The following is a 15,181-nucleotide window of genomic DNA, read 5'->3' on the forward strand; positions in this document are numbered from 1 at the left end:
GCGTTGGTCTTAGAGAACCAGAATTTTACATTAGTGTGTCTTATCGAGTTTGTTAGGATGCATTAGTGAGTCTTGACTTCGACCGTGTTTACTTGAAAAATGATTGCTTAACAAATTTTGTTGGAAACTATATATTTTTAACATGTGAATATTATGTGATATATTAATCTCTTAACGCGTTTGATATTATGTGATAGATGTCTACCTCTAGAACAAGTCCCATTGACTCACCTAATAATAATGAAGAGTCAAATATAAATTGGAATGATTCATGGACTGATTCACAAGTTCCCGAAGAGGAACCGGAAGAAGAGTCGGAACCGGAAGAAGAATCGGAACCGGATGAAGAAATAGAACCGGTGGGGGAAATAATAAAACGGTTAAGTAAAAGAAAATCCTCAACCAACCGACCAAGGTTAATTATGGTCAATGGTGTTTCCGCCAAGGAAGCAAAATATTGGGAGGATTACCAATTCTCCGATGAATCGGATTCCGACGAGAATTCCTATGATGTTATAGAAATTACCCCAACTGAATTTAAAAAGGCAAAAGAAAATAATAAGGGAAAGGGTATAAAAATATAGAAATCTAATTCCAACCCCAATGAACTTTATATGTATCGTCAACCCCCGAAGTCCTTAAGTTGTAACAATGACCCGGGAACCTCTAAACCACCAGGTTTTTCTAAACCAATGTGGAAAACGACGGCTCGTATTAGGGGAACATCATATATTCCTAGAAACTTGGCAAAACGAACCAAAACCGAAGAAGAAGAAGAAACAAGCGAGTCGGAATAAGATAGTTGTATTCGTGTGGTGTAATATATGTAATATAGTGTGCTTATGCTTTATGATATATGTAAAAATTGCTTTTATTAATAAGTATATTTTTTTTTTTATGAATCTAACTCTTGTCTATTTTACAGTATAAAAACACAAAATGGATAGACAACCTAATATTTTAAGAGACCTACCCGGAGACATGATTGATGAAATCTTGTCTAGAGTCGGTCAGAATTCTTCGGCACAACTATTTAAGGCGAGATCAGTTTGTAAGACATTCGAAGAACGTTCCAAGAATGCCTTGGTTTATAAAAGGCTTTCGTTCGAAAGATGGGGGATATCACATTGGGAAATCTATAAGTTACGATGTGTTTACTTTGACGCATATATTGCGGGGAACCCAAATGCTATTTTACGCAATGGGTTAAGAAATTATTTTGACTCAATATATTCTAATATTGGACTTCGTGATTTAGAAAAAGCGGCTAACATGCAACATAAAGAAGCATGTTATGCTTACGGATTAGTAATGTTCGCTTCTCACCAAAGTGAGAACAAGAACATCGGCCTACAACTATTAAACAAAACGTTCCCACAAGTGACGGAGTCGGTAATTGGGGTAAGAAATGAGGTTTTTAGATTGTTACGGGACTGTTGGACATTACGTAACCCTCGTCCCTTTGACGACGTTACAACACGATGTCTTATCAACGGCCATAACGGTTATGTTCCACAAGACCAAGGATGGGAAGTAGTCCTAGTAAAACCAGAATGCATGACTTGTTTCTGGACGTATGAATTACGTGTCTTTATTGCCTTTGCTGAACGACTTGTGTACTAGCTAGAATTATCTTCACAACTATCTTGTATCAAAGTTATTGTGTGCTATATTTCATGCTTTATGTAAAATAAGCGGTATTGTAAGTTTGTAAAATATTGTATAAAAGTTTGAACGCGAAATATTATTATAATCAGTTTTTCATATAGAATTGTAGTAGTTGAATTTTATATTAGCTACTAAGTATGAACTTAACGGGTAGGTACTGCCCGAATTTAAACTTATAAAACGCTAATATGAAGAAAAAGCTTTTATAAATGAGTTCATATTATGCTACGAAATACTATTAACTACTCTTAATATTCTGTATGATTAACTTGTTCCATTTGACTATTTTGAAGGAAATGGCACCGACTACTCGACACACCGTGAATATGAATGAAGAGGAATTCTGTAGTGACCCGAACTTTGCCATGTTTATATATATTAATTGAGATTGATATTTACATGATTAAATGTTTCCAACATGTTAAGCAATCAAACTTGTTAAGACTTGATTAATTGAAATATGTTTCATATAGACAATTGACCACCCAAGTTGATCGGTGATTCACGAACGTTAAAACTTGTAAAAACTATATGATGACATATATATGGATATATATATATATAGTTAACATGATACTATGATAAGAAAACATATCATAAAGTATATTAACAATGAACTACATATGTAAAAACAAGACTACTAACTTAATGATTTTTAAACGAGACATATATGTAACGATTATCGTTGTAAAGACATTTAATGTATATATATCATATTAAGAGATATTCATACATGATAATATCATGATAATATAATAATTTAAAATCTCATTTGATATTATAAACATTGGGTTAACAACATTTAACAAAATCGTTAACCTAAAGGTTTCAAAACAACACTTACATGTAACGACTAACGATGACTTAACGACTCAGTTAAAATGTATATACATGTAGTGTTTTAATATGTATTTATACACTTTTGAAAGACTTCAATACACTTATCAAAATACTTCTACTTAACAAAAATGCTTACAATTACATCCTCGTTCAGTTTCATCAACAATTCTACTCGTATGCACCCGTATTCGTACTCGTACAATACACAGCTTTTAGATGTATGTACTATTGGTATATACACTCCAATGATCAGCTCTTAGCAGCCCATGTGAGTCACCTAACACATGTGGGAACCATCATTTGGCAACTAGCATGAAATATCTCATAAAATTACAAAAATATGAGTAATCATTCATGACTTATTTACATGAAAACAAAATTACATATCCTTTATATCTAATCCATACACCAACGACCAAAAATACCTACAAACACTTTCATTCTTCAATTTTCTTCATCTAATTGATCTCTCTCAAGTTCTATCTTCAAGTTCTAAGTGTTCTTCATAAATTCCAAAAGTTCTAGTTTCATAAAATCAAGAATACTTTCAAGTTTGCTAGCTCACTTCCAATCTTGTAAGGTGATCATCCAACCTCAAGAAATCTTTGTTTCTTACAGTAGGTTATCATTCTAATACAAGGTAATAATCATATTCAAACTTTGGTTCAATTTCTATAACTATAACAATCTTATTTCAAGTGATGATCTTACTTGAACTTGTTTTCGTGTCATGATTTTGCTTCAAGAACTTTGAGCCATCCAAGGATCCATTGAAGCTAGATCCATTTTTCTCTTTTCCAGTAGGTTCATCCAAGGAACTTAAGGTAGTAATGATGTTCATAACATCATTCGATTCATACATATAAAGCTATCTTATTCGAAGGTTTAACCTTGTAATCACTTGAACATAGTTTAGTTAATTCTAAACTTGTTCGCAAACAAAAGTTAATCCTTCTAACTTGACTTTTAAAATTAACTAAACACATGTTCTATATCTATATGATATGCTAACTTAATGATTTAAAACCTGAAAACACGAAAAACACCGTAAAACCGGATTTACGCCGTCGTAGTAACACCGCGGGCTGTTTTGGGTTAGTTAATTAAAAACTATGATAAACTTTGATTTAAAAGTTGTTATTCTGAGAAAATGATTTTTATTATGAACATGAAACTATATCCAAAAATTATGGTTAAACTCAAAGTGGAAGTATGTTTTCTAAAATGGTCATCTAGACGTCGTTCTTTCGACTGAAATGACTACCTTTACAAAAACGACTTGTAACTTATTTTTTCGACTATAAACCTATACTTTTTCTGTTTAGATTCATAAAATAGAGTTCAATATGAAACCATAGCAATTTGATTCACTCAAAACGGATTTAAAATGAAGAAGTTATGGGTAAAACAAGATTGGATAATTTTTCTCATTTTAGCTACGTGAAAATTGGTAACAAATCTATTCCAACCATAACTTAATCAACTTGTATTATATATTATGTAATCTTGAGATACCATAGACACGTATACAATGTTTCGACCTATCATGTCGACACATCTATATATATTTCGGAACAACCATAGACACTCTATATGTGAATGTTGGAGTTAGCTATACAGGGTTGAGGTTGATTCCAAAATATATATAGTTTGAGTTGTGATCAATACTGAGATACGTATACACTGGGTCGTGGATTGATTCAAGATAATATTTATCGATTTATTTCTGTACATCTAACTGTGGACAACTAGTTGTAGGTTACTAACGAGGACAGCTGACTTAATAAACTTAAAACATCAAAATATATTAAAAGTGTTGTAAATATATTTTGAACATACTTTGATATATATGTATATATTGTTATAGGTTCGTGAATCAACCAGTGGCCAAGTCTTACTTCCCGACGAAGTAAAAATCTGTGAAAGTGAGTTATAGTCCCACTTTTAAAATCTAATATTTTTGGGATGAGAATACATGCAGGTTTTATAAATGATTTACAAAATAGACACAAGTACGTGAAACTACATTCTATGGTTGAATTATCGAAATCGAATATGCCCCTTTTTATTAAGTCTGGTAATCTAAGAATTAGGGAACAGACACCCTAATTGACGCGAATCCTAAAGATAGATCTATTGGGCCTAACAAACCCCATCCAAAGTACCGGATGCTTTAGTACTTCGAAATTTATATCATATCCGAAGGGTGTCCCGGAATGATGGGGATATTCTTATATATGCATCTTGTTATTGTCGGTTACCAGGTGTTCACCATATGAATGATTTTTATCTCTATGTATGGGATGTGTATTGAAATATGAAATCTTGTGGTCTATTGTTACGATTTGATATATATAGGTTAAACCTATAACTCACCAACATTTTTGTTGACGTTTTAAGCATGTTTATTCTCAGGTGATTATTAAGAGCTTCCGCTGTCGCATACTTAAATAAGGACAAGATTTGGAGTCCATGCTTGTATGATATTGTGTAAAAACTGCATTCAAGAAACTTATTTTGTTGTAACATATTTGTATTGTAAACCATTATGTAATGGTCGTGTGTAAACAGGATATTTTAGATTATCATTATTTGATAATCTACGTAAAGCTTTTTAAACCTTTATTGATGAAATAAAGGTTATGGTTTGTTTAAAAATGAATGCAGTCTTTGAAAAACGTCTCATATAGAGGTCAAAACCTCGCAACGAAATCAATTAATATGGAACGTTTTTAATCAATAAGAACGGGACATTTCAGTTGGTATCAGAGCGTTGGTCTTAGAGAACCAGAAAATTTGCATTAGTGTGTCTTATCGAGTTTGTTAGGATGCATTAGTGAGTCTGGACTTCGACCGTGTTTTCTTTAAAAATGATTGCTTAACATTTTTGTTGGAAACTATATATTTTTAACATATGAATATTATGTGATATATTAATCTCTTAACGTGTTTGATATTATGTGATAGATGTCTACCTCTAGAACAAGTCCCATTGACTCACCTAATAATAATGAAGAGTCAAATGTAAATTGGAATGATTTGTGGACTGATTCACAAGTTCCCGAAGAGGAACCGGAAGAAGAGTCGGAACCGGAAGAAGAATCGGAACCGGAAGAAGAATCGGAACCGGATGAAGAAATAGAACCGGTGGGGGAAATAATAAAACGGTTAAGTAAAAGAAAATCCTCAACCAACCGACCAAAGTTAATTATGGTCAATGGTGTTTCCGCCAAGGAAGCAAAATATTGGGAGGATTACCAATTCTCCGATGAATCGGATTCCGATGAGAATTCCGATGATGTTATAGAAATTACCCCAACTGAATTTAAAAAGGCAAAAGAAAATAATAAGGGAAAGGGCATAAAAATAGAGAAATCTAATTCCAACCCCGATGAACTTTATATGTATCGTCAACCCCCGAAGTCCTTAAGTTGTAACAATGACCCGGGAACCTCTAAACCACCAGGTTTTTCTAAACCAATGTGGACAACGACGGCTCGTATTAGGGGAACATCATATATCCCTAGAAACTTGGCAAAACGAACCAAAACCGAAGAAGAAGAAACGAGCGAGTCGGAATAAGATAGTTGTATTCGTGTGGTGTAATATATGGAATATAGTGTTCTTATGCTTTATGATATATGTAAAAATTGCTTGTATTAATAAGTATTTTTTTTATGAATCTAACTCTTGTCTATTTTACAGTTTAAAAACACAAAATGGATAGACAACCCAATATTTTAAGAGACCTACCCGGAGACATGATTGATGAAATCTTGTCTAGAGTCGGCCAGAATTCTTCGGCACAACTATTTAAGGCGAGATCAGTTTGTAAGACATTCGAAGAACGTTCCAAGAATGTCTTGGTTTATAAGAGACTTTCATTTGAAAGATGGGGGATATCACATTGGGAAACCCATAAGTTACGATGTGTTTACTTTGACGCATATATTGCGGGGAACCCAAATGCTATTTTACGCAACGGGTTAAGAAATTATTTTGACTCAATATATCCGAATATTGGACTTCGTGATTTAGAAAAAGCGGCTAACATGCAACATAAAGAAGCATGTTATGCTTACGGATTAGTAATGTTCGCTTCTCACCAAAGTGAGAACAAGAACATCGGGCTACAACTATTAAACAAAACGTTTCCACAAGTGACGGAGTCGGTAATTGGGGTAAGAAATGAGGTTTTTAGATTATTACGGGACTGTTGGACATTACGTAACCCTCGTCCCTTTGATGACGTTACAACACGCTGTCTTATCAACGGCCATAACGGTTATGTTGCACAAGACCAAGGATGGGAAGTAGTCCTAGTAAAACCAGAATGCATGACTTGTTTCTGGACGTATGAATTACGTGTCTTTATTGCCTTTGCTGAACGACTTGTGTACTAGCTAGAATTGTCTTCACAACTATCTTGTATCAAAGTTATTGTGTGCTATATTTCATGCTTTATGTAAAATAAGCGGTATTGTAAGTTTGTAAAATATTGTATAAAAGTTTGAACGCGAAATATTATTATAATCAGTTTTTCATATAGAATTGTAGTAGTTGAATTGTATATTAGCTACTAAGTATGAACTTAACGGGTAGGTACTACCCGAATTTAAACTTATAAAATGCTAATATGAAGAAAAAGCTTTTATAAATGAGTTCATATTATGCTACGAAATACTATTAACTACTCTTAATATTCTGTATGATTAACTTGTTCCATTTAACTATTTTGAATGAAATGGCACCGACTACTCGACACACCGTGAATATGAATGAAGAGGAATTCCGTACTTTTCTAGCTTCAAACATAGCCGCAGTACAGGCTGCGCTACATACCAACAATAACCTTGGATCTAGCAGTACAGGAAATCGTGTAGGATGCACCTACAAAGAATTCACTGCCTGCAAACCTTTGGAATTTGATGGAACCGAAGGACCGATCGGATTGAAACGGTGGACCGAGAAGGTTGAATCGGTGTTTGCCATAAGTAAGTGTACTGAAGAGGACAAAGTGAAGTACGCTACGCATACCTTCACAGGTTCTGCGTTAACATGGTGGAATACCTATCTAGAGCAAGTGGGACAAGATGATGCGTACGCACTACCGTGGTCAGCATTCAAGCAGTTGATGAACGAGAAGTACCGTCCCAGAACCGAGGTCAATAAGCTCAAGACAGAACTTAGAGGGTTACGAACCCAAGGATTTGATATTACCACGTATGAAAGACGATTCACAGAATTGTGCCTATTGTGTCCGGGAGCATTCGAAGATGAGGAAGAGAAGATCGACGCGTTTGTGAAAGGATTACCGGAAAGAATCCAAGAAGATATAAGTTCACACGAGCCCGCCTCCATACAACAGGCATGTAGAATGGCTCACAAACTAGTGAACCAGATTGAAGAAAGAATTAAAGAACAGACTGCTGAAGAGGCCAATGTGAAGCAAGTCAAAAGAAAGTGGGAGGAAAACGGTGATAAGAATCACCAATACAACAACAACAGCAATTACAACAATAATCGCAACAATTATCCCAACAATCGCAACATCAATCGCAACTACAACAAATGGCCCAACAACAACAACAACAGCAACTACAACAATCATCCCAACAACAATAATAACCGCAACAACAACAACAATCAGAAGCAACTATGCCAAAGGTGTGAAAAGAATCACTCGGGGTTCTGCACCAAATTTTGCAACAAGTGTAAAAGAAATGGTCATAGCGCGGCGAAGTGTGAGGTCTACGGACCAGGGGTTAATAGAACGAAAGGAACAAATGGTGTCGGAACGAGTAATGGCGGAGCAAGTAGTGTCGGAGCAAGTTATGCCAATGTAGTTTGTTATAAATGTGGAAAACCAGGCCACATTATTAGAAATTGCCCGAACCAGGAGAACACGAATGGACAAGGCCGTGGAAGAGTTTTCAATATTAATGCGGTAGAGGCACAGGAAGACCCGGAGCTTGTTACGGGTACGTTTCTTATTTACAATAAATCTGCTTACGTTTTATTTGATTCGGGTGCGGATAGAAGCTATATGAGTAGAGATTTTTGTGCTAAATTAAGTTGTCCATTGACGCCTTTGGATAGTTAATTTTTACTCGAATTAGCAAATGGTAAATTAATTTCAGCAGATAATATATGTCGGAATCGAGAAATTAAACTGGTTAGCGAAACATTTAAGATTGATTTGATACCAGTAGAGTTAGGGAGTTTTGATGTGATAATCGGTATGGACTGGTTGAAAGAAGTGAAAGCGGAGATCGTTTGTTACAAAAATGCAATTCGCATTATACGAGAAAAAGGAAAACTCTTAATGGTGTACGGAGAAAAGGGCAACACGAAGCTACATCTTATTAGTAATTTGAAGGCACAAAAACTAATAAGAAAAGGTTGCTATGCTGTTCTAGCACACGTCGAGAAAGTACAAACTGAAGAAAAGAGCATCAATGATGTTCCCATTGCAAAAGAATTTCCCGATGTATTTCCGAAAGAATTACCGGGATTACCCCCACATCGATCCGTTGAATTTCAAATAGATCTTGTACCAGGAGCTGCACCAATAGCTCGTGCTCCTTACAGACTCGCACCCAACGAGATGAAAGAACTGCAAAGCCAATTACAAGAACTTTTAGAGCGTGGTTTCATTCGACCAAGCACATCACCGTGGGGAGCTCCTGTTTTGTTTGTCAAGAAGAAAGATGGTACATTCAGGTTGTGTATCGACTACCGAGAGTTGAACAAACTTACCATCAAGAACCGCTACCCACTACCGAGAATCGATGACTTATTTGATCAACTACAAGGCTCGTCTGTTTATTCAAAGATTGACTTACGTTCCGGGTATCATCAAATGCGGGTGAAAGAAGATGATATTCCAAAGACTGCTTTCAGAACACGTTACGGTCATTACGAGTTTATGGTCATGCCGTTTGGTTTAACTAATGCACCAGCTGTGTTCATGGACCTTATGAACCGAGTGTGTGGACCATACCTTGACAAGTTTGTCATTGTTTTCATTGATGACATACTTATTTACTCAAAGAATGACCAAGAACACGGTGAACATTTGAGAAAGGTGTTAGAAGTATTGAGGAAGGAAGAATTGTACGCTAAGTTTTCAAAGTGTGCATTTTGGTTGGAAGAAGTTCAATTCCTCGGTCACATAGTGAACAAAGAAGGTATTAAGGTGGATCCGGCAAAGATAGAAACTGTTGAAAAGTGGGAAACCCCGAAAACTCCGAAACACATACGCCAGTTTTTAGGACTAGCTGGTTACTACAGAAGGTTCATCCAAGACTTTTCCAGAATAGCAAAACCCTTGACTGCATTAACGCATAAAGGGAAGAAATTTGAATGGAATGATGAACAAGAGAAAGCGTTTCAGTTATTGAAGAAAAAGCTAACTACGGCACCTATATTGTCATTGCCTGAAGGGAATGATGATTTTGTGATTTATTGTGACGCATCAAAGCAAGGTCTCGGTTGTGTATTAATGCAACGAACGAAGGTGATTGCTTATGCGTCTAGACAATTGAAGATTCACGAACAAAATTATACGACGCATGATTTGGAATTAGGCGCGGTTGTTTTTGCATTAAAGACTTGGAGGCACTACTTATATGGGGTCAAAAGTATTATATATACCGACCACAAAAGTCTTCAACACATATTTAATCAGAAACAACTGAATATGAGGCAGCATAGGTGGATTGAATTATTGAATGATTACGATTTTGAGATTCGTTACCACCCGGGGAAGGCAAATGTGGTAGCCGATGCCTTGAGCAGGAAGGATAGAGAACCCATTCGAGTAAAATCTATGAATATAATGATTCATAATAACATTACTACTCAAATAAAGGAGGCGCAACAAGGAGTTTTAAAAGAGGGAAATTTAAAGGATGAAATACCCAAAGGATCGGAGAAGCATCTTAATATTCGGGAAGACGGAACCCGGTATAGGGCTGAAAGGATTTGGGTACCAAAATTTGGAGATATGAGAGAAATGGTACTTAGAGAAGCTCATAAAACCAGATACTCAATACATCCTGGAACGGGGAAGATGTACAAGGATCTCAAGAAACATTTTTGGTGGCCGGGTATGAAAGCCGATGTTGCTAAATACGTAGGAGAATGTTTGACGTGTTCTAAGGTCAAAGCTGAGCATCAGAAACCATCAGGTCTACTTCAACAACCCGAAATCCTGGAATGGAAATGGGAAAACATTACCATGGATTTCATCACTAAATTGCCAAGGACTGCAAGTGGTTTTGATACTATTTGGGTAATAGTTGACCGTCTCACCAAATCAGCACACTTCTTGCCAATAAGAGAAGATGACAAGATGGAGAAGTTAGCACGACTGTATTTGAAGGAAGTCATCTCCAGACATGGAATACCAATCTCTATTATCTCTGATAGGGATGGCAGATTTATTTCAAGATTCTGGCAGACATTACAGCAAGCATTAGGAACTCGTCTAGACATGAGTACTGCCTATCATCCACAAACTGATGGGCAGAGCGAAAGGACGATACAAACGCTTGAAGACATGCTACGAGCATGTGTTATTGATTTCGGAAACAGTTGGGATCGACATCTACCGTTAGCAGAATTTTCCTACAACAACAGCTACCATTCAAGCATTGAGATGGCGCCGTTTGAAGCACTTTATGGTAGAAAGTGCAGGTCTCCGATTTGTTGGAGTGAGGTGGGGGATAGACAGATTACGGGTCCGGAGATTATACAAGAAACTACCGAGAAGATCATCCAAATTCAACAACGGTTGAAAACCGCCCAAAGTCGACAAAAGAGCTACGCTGACATTAAAAGAAAAGATATAGAATTTGAAATTGGAGAGATGGTCATGCTTAAAGTTTCACCTTGGAAAGGCGTTGTTCGATTTGGTAAACGAGGGAAATTAAATCCAAGGTATATTAGACCATTCAAGATTATTGATCGTGTCGGACCAGTAGCTTACCGACTTGAGTTACCTCAACAACTCGCGGCTGTACATAACACTTTCCACGTCTCGAATTTGAAGAAATGTTTTGCTAAAGAAGATCTCACTATTCCGTTAGATGAAATCCAAATCAACGAAAAACTCCAATTCATCGAAGAACCCGTCGAAATAATGGATCGTGAGGTTAAAAGACTTAAGCAAAACAAGATACCAATTGTTAAGGTTCGATGGAATGCTCGTAGAGGACCCGAGTTCACCTGGGAGCGTGAAGATCAGATGAAGAAGAAATACCCGCATCTATTTCCAGAAGATTCGTCAACACCTTCAACAGATTAAAATTTCGGGACGAAATTTATTTAACGGGTAGGTACTGTAGTGACCCGAACTTTTCCATGTTTATATATATTAATTGAGATTGATATTTACATGATTAAATGTTTCCAACATGTTAAGCAATCAAACTTGTTAAGACTTGATTAATTGAAATATGTTTCATATAGACAATTGACCACCCAAGTTGATCGGTGATTCACGAACGTTAAAACTTGTAAAAACTATATGATGACATATATATGGATATATATATATAGTTAACATGATACTATGATAAGAAAACATATCATAAAGTATATTAACAATGAACTACATATGTAAAAACAAGACTACTAACTTAATGATTTTTAAACGAGACATATATGTAACGATTATCGTTGTAAAGACATTTAATGTATATATATCATATTAAGAGATATTCATACATGATAATATCATGATAATATAATAATTTAAAATCTCATTTGATATTATAAACATTGGGTTAACAACATTTAACAAAATCGTTAACCTAAAGGTTTCAAAACAACACTTACATGTAACGACTAACGATGACTTAACGACTCAGTTAAAATGTATATACATGTAGTGTTTTAATATGTATTTATACACTTTTGAAAGACTTCAATACACTTATCAAAATACTTCTACTTAACAAAAATGCTTACAATTACATCCTCGTTCAGTTTCATCAACAATTCTACTCGTATGCACCCGTATTCGTACTCGTACAATACACAGCTTTTAGATGTATGTACTATTGGTATATACACTCCAATGATCAGCTCTTAGCAGCCCATGTGAGTCACCTAACACATGTGGGAACCATCATTTGGCAACTAGCATGAAATATCTCATAAAATTACAAAAATATGAGTAATCATTCATGACTTATTTACATGAAAACAAAATTACATATCCTTTATATCTAATCCATACACCAACGACCAAAAACACCTACAAACACTTTCATTCTTCAATTTTCTTCATCTAATTGATCTCTCTCAAGTTCTATCTTCAAGTTCTAAGTGTTCTTCATAAATTCCAAAAGTTCTAGTTTCATAAAATCAAGAATACTTTCAAGTTTGCTAGCTCACTTCCAATCTTGTAAGGTGATCATCCAACCTCAAGAAATCTTTGTTTCTTACAGTAGGTTATCATTCTAATACAAGGTAATAATCATATTCAAACTTTGGTTCAATTTCTATAACTATAACAATCTTATTTCAAGTGATGATCTTACTTGAACTTGTTTTCGTGTCATGATTTTGCTTCAAGAACTTTGAGCCATCCAAGGATCCATTGAAGCTAGATCCATTTTTCTCTTTTCCAGTAGGTTCATCCAAGGAACTTAAGGTAGTAATGATGTTCATAACATCATTCGATTCATACATATAAAGCTATCTTATTCGAAGGTTTAACCTTGTAATCACTTGAACATAGTTTAGTTAATTCTAAACTTGTTCGCAAACAAAAGTTAATCCTTCTAACTTGACTTTTAAAATTAACTAAACACATGTTCTATATCTATATGATATGCTAACTTAATGATTTAAAACCTGAAAACACGAAAAACACCGTAAAACCGGATTTACGCCGTCGTAGTAACACCGCGGGCTGTTTTGGGTTAGTTAATTAAAAACTATGATAAACTTTGATTTAAAAGTTGTTATTCTGAGAAAATGATTTTTATTATGAACATGAAACTATATCCAAAAATTATGGTTAAACTCAAAGTGGAAGTATGTTTTCTAAAATGGTCATCTAGACGTCGTTCTTTCGACTGAAATGACTACCTTTACAAAAACGACTTGTAACTTATTTTTTCGACTATAAACCTATACTTTTTCTGTTTAGATTCATAAAATAGAGTTCAATATGAAACCATAGCAATTTGATTCACTCAAAACGGATTTAAAATGAAGAAGTTATGGGTAAAACAAGATTGGATAATTTTTCTCATTTTAGCTACGTGAAAATTGGTAACAAATCTATTCCAACCATAACTTAATCAACTTGTATTATATATTATGTAATCTTGAGATACCATAGACACGTATACAATGTTTCGACCTATCATGTCGACACATCTATATATATTTCGGAACAACCATAGACACTCTATATGTGAATGTTGGAGTTAGCTATACAGGGTTGAGGTTGATTCCAAAATATATATAGTTTGAGTTGTGATCAATACTGAGATACGTATACACTGGGTCGTGGATTGATTCAAGATAATATTTATCGATTTATTTCTGTACATCTAACTGTGGACAACTAGTTGTAGGTTACTAACGAGGACAGCTGACTTAATAAACTTAAAACATCAAAATATATTAAAAGTGTTGTAAATATATTTTGAACATACTTTGATATATATGTATATATTGTTATAGGTTCGTGAATCAACCAGTGGCCAAGTCTTACTTCCCGACGAAGTAAAAATCTGTGAAAGTGAGTTATAGTCCCACTTTTAAAATCAAATATTTTTGGGATGAGAATACATGCAGGTTTTATAAATGATTTACAAAATAGACACAAGTACGTGAAACTACATTCTATGGTTGAATTATCGAAATCGAATATGCCCCTTTTTATTAAGTCTGGTAATCTAAGAATTAGGGAACAGACACCCTAATTGACGCGAATCCTAAAGATAGATCTATTGGGCCTAACAAACCCCATCCAAAGTACCGGATGCTTTAGTACTTCGAAATTTATATCATATCCGAAGGGTGTCCCGGAATGATGGGGATATTCTTATATATGCATCTTGTTATTGTCGGTTACCAGGTGTTCACCATATGAATGATTTTTATCTCTATGTATGGGATGTGTATTGAAATATGAAATCTTGTGGTCTATTGTTACGATTTGATATATATAGGTTAAACCTATAACTCACCAACATTTTTGTTGACGTTTTAAGCATGTTTATTCTCAGGTGATTATTAAGAGCTTCCGCTGTCGCATACTTAAATAAGGACAAGATTTGGAGTCCATGCTTGTATGATATTGTGTAAAAACTACATTCAAGAAACTTATTTTGTTGTAACATATTTGTATTGTAAACCATTATGTAATGGTCGTGTGTAAACAGGATATTTTAGATTATCATTATTTGATAATCTACGTAAAGCTTTTTAAACCTTTATTGATGAAATAAAGGTTATGGTTTGTTTAAAAATGAATGCAGTCTTTGAAAAACGTCTCATATAGAGGTCAAAACCTCGCAACGAAATCAATTAATATGGAACGTTTTTAATCAATAAGAACGGGACATTTCAAATTCCGTACTTTTCTAGCTTCAAACATAGCCGCAGTACAGGCTGCGCTACATACCAACAATAACCTTGGATCTAG

This window comes from Rutidosis leptorrhynchoides, chromosome 3, assembly GCF_046630445.1.
Source record: "Rutidosis leptorrhynchoides isolate AG116_Rl617_1_P2 chromosome 3, CSIRO_AGI_Rlap_v1, whole genome shotgun sequence".
Lineage (NCBI taxonomy): Eukaryota > Viridiplantae > Streptophyta > Magnoliopsida > Asterales > Asteraceae > Rutidosis > Rutidosis leptorrhynchoides.